The following is a 3,808-nucleotide window of genomic DNA, read 5'->3' as shown; positions in this document are numbered from 1 at the left end:
TATATATATATATATATATATTTATTTATATTTATATATGTATATATAGTTGCATACAGATATGTATACATATGATTGTGCATACAATCCTATTCTACTTCCAATGTTTTTTTTTTCTTTCCACTCTGTTGGTCTTCTTATCTATCAGCCGTAGAACAGGTAACTGATACGGATGTTGGAAAAACAAAAACGAATGAATACGTTTCATATAGCTTCAGGTATATATTCACTCAGCTTATATACACTGCAACATATCGCTTTCTCTATTTATTCTCTTACACAATGTAGTATCACTTAACCTATATTTGACAAGTCTTCCTTTTACCTGTTCTGCTTCATTGGTACGCAGAGTCTTCAGTTGAAGCAGTTGTATGGAATGGAATAAGTCGTCGCTAAAAGTAAGTGAATTGTAGATGAACCTTACAACGATTTCAGGAGATGATTCTTTGAAGCCTAAAATCATTCTTGGTAATGGTTTTGTTCCTATAACAGAATAAATTACGTAACGGTTTCTTATTTTAAGATGAGAAGCTATTATTGATTATTTTCAAGATAAGAGTGGCTGCGTACGGGAGTAATGAAAAGCTTAAACTATATTAATTTCCTACTTCTTCAGGAATAAATATAGTGTTACATTGTCTTTGTGTATATCAATTGACGGTTTATAAGTTCGATAGCTTAGTCGTAGTGAAAGTGGAAATAAAGAAACTAAGCCTTATGAAAATTATATTTGCTGTCGAGAAGTCCCTTTTCGTTTGATACTTATTCAGTGGAAATGTTTATAAATATTTTAAAGACTGGACATTCTGAAATTATCACATTTTCGAAATAATATTACAGAATACAGCAAGGGTTCGTTAAGTAAAAAAATTGCAGTCTCTGATTATCAGTTGCCACTTCCGTTATATGTGTGAAAATATTTCTCTTTCAAAATGTTTTAGGTTGTAATATTATGTAAAAGTATCTATCATTCTTTCATATAGTGTATTTCCTATATTGTATTGTTGAGCGTACGAACATATTCTGTAAGACAATAATTATATTTGTATATTTATCCTATTTACGTATATGATATTTGAAATTGTAAGACAAATAGTGTAAAATTTTTGTGCTTTTTGTTTTCCCAAGTTTATGAATTACCCTGTCTTTCTTTATGAGACTTATTTTCATTTTCCATAGAAACTGTATGTCAATAGCTATTTACCGTTAACGTTATATGTAGAAGATTGATAAAGACTGAGAAAAAATAACAATAACTATCAAGCCAAATAACAAACCTCATGCAATTTTAACCGATACAAAAGTCGAATTCTGTTACTGTTCGAATATAAGGCCAGACAATAGGTGTTGACTTACTTGTACATAATGTATTCTCCACAATATTAAAATACAGTTATTTATTTCAATATACAAGAGAGTCATTGTTTTCAGACTACCGGAATTTTCCTTCTTGCTTTTCTTTTCCATTTCGATATTTAGATATTCAATATTTGCGTCCCATTAGCGTCGTACTTCCGCTTTTGTTATACACAATATTTCATACAACTCATTAACTATTGAAGCTTGTGCGTATTACAAGATAATAATAATGTCGTAACGGGTCGTATGCTATTGTTTATCACACTCTGTCATCCGCTTTAAAAATTCCCTCGTGCAATGATTATTTTGGTAATGCCAGCTATAATTTCGGTGATCTTATGAAAGTGTGCATCCCCATTTCGGTACCACTTGCATACGTTATATTACATACCTACGCGTCAATGTATAATCAAATATTAATAACAAAAAAGATAACTTTCTGATAAAGACCAATTCAATTATATTTGAATGTGTACATGGTTTTGATTTAGAGTGAGACTAAAATTGATAAACTGAGGGGGTAAATGTTTTTCTTGAAAGCATTAGATGCATTAATGAAGAATCACAAAGTCCCATAATTCGTCTTGGAGATTACTGTGTTGAAAGAATCTTCTTCGAGATTTCCTTCTCATGAGGAGGGGAAAAAGTTCTGAAATGTATGTGTCGTCTTTATCTATTTTGATGCAGCATGAAAGAGAAAACATAGAATGATGAATCCTGCTATTACATTTATTATTTTTTAATACAGATCTTGAAATGGGAAATCAGTGGTGATTTGAATTATGAGGTCAAGTAATTAACCTGCAATCTTATCTTTCCAGCTTACTACATCACATGCCCTCTGTCTCTGTCTGTCTATCTCTCGCTCTCTGTCTGTCTGTCTGCCTCTCTCTATCTCTCACTCTCTTTCAACATGCACATATAAACTCTCTCTTAATATGTTGATTTCCTTGCACTGACACGTCGATTATTTGGCACTCTTGTTTCTCTCACCTGTAGCATCTTTTGTTTCCTACATAGCAAATCCTCTCCTCCTCCTCCTCCTCCTCCTCTTCTTCTTCTCATTGTTATTATTATTATTATTATTATTATTATTATTATTATTATTATTATTATTATTATTATTACTATTATTATTATTAGAGTGAGAGAGCAGTGCACGCCATCAAAGTGTCACTGGGGTAAACTGTACAAAGCCCAGTATACGCATCAGGATTTCCCGTCTGGTAAAGGTACACCAAGCACATTCATCACAACCATATGAGCGCGACATGGTGATCTCACATCGAGTTAAACAACTCATGACCTTGCAGGTGGGGCCTAGTTAAAATTTTCCTCCAGGTCGAGTAGCCCATTCTGCTCAAAAGCAGTTGTTTGAGAATGTTGAACAAAACATCCATGATTCCAAAGATGAATTATTCAAACTGCAAAGAATTCCTCTCAACACATGGCTATGATGCTCCCCCACTACTTTAGCTCTTGATAGATATGCACTTATAATCAGCCACTAAGTACATGCTCAAATGGTTATGGTCAAGTAACTGACAAGCAAATCTGCGACATTGAGCAGAATATTTCCTATAGCCCATCTGTTATATCAAGACAAAACAATGTACATGATAACACTTCCAATCAATTAAGATCAGAAGCCATGACAGCCACTGCCTGGTACTGCATCAGGGCATTATTATTATTATTATTATTATTAATAATAATATTATTATTATTATTATTATTATTATTATTATTATTATTATTATTATTATTATTATTATTATTATAGACGTCGCAGAGTATACAATATCGTAAGGTTGTTGATTGAAGATATTGTTTTACTGTCTGTCAAGTCACAACAAGGATCTCTGACAGACAATACTTTAGGCAATATGCGTGCAGTCCCAAGTAATGCGGACTTTTGCAATACACCTGGATTGAACGACTAGACCCCAGTATATTAATTCTTTTTTAGCTTAGTACTCATTCTGTCATCTCTTTTGACGAAACACTAAGCTAATGGGACATAAAGTCTTCTAGACAGGTGGTGAATCGGTCAAACAGTGTCGAGAAACAAACGCAAATATACACGCATTCACACATTTATGTAAATATTGTGTGTGTGGTTATATATACATATGTCTTTGTGTGCTTTGTGTGTTTTGTGTGTGTGTTTGTACTCCCCACCATCGCTTGACAACCGATGTTGGTGTGTTTAGGTCCAGGTAACTTAGCGGTTCGGCACAAGAGACCGATAGAATAAGTACTAGGCTTACAAAGAATAAGTCTTGGGTTCAATTTGTTCTAGTATAGGCTGTGCTATAGCATGGCTGCAGTCAACTGGCTGAAACAAATAAAAGAAAAAAGAAAAAGAAAAAGAACACACACACACACACTCATGTATATGGATATACATACATACACACACACACACACACACACACACACACACACA

This window comes from Octopus bimaculoides, chromosome 1 (genome assembly GCF_001194135.2).
Source record: "Octopus bimaculoides isolate UCB-OBI-ISO-001 chromosome 1, ASM119413v2, whole genome shotgun sequence".
In the NCBI taxonomy this organism is placed as follows: domain Eukaryota; kingdom Metazoa; phylum Mollusca; class Cephalopoda; order Octopoda; family Octopodidae; genus Octopus; species Octopus bimaculoides.
Note: the sequence above shows the minus strand (reverse complement) of the source record.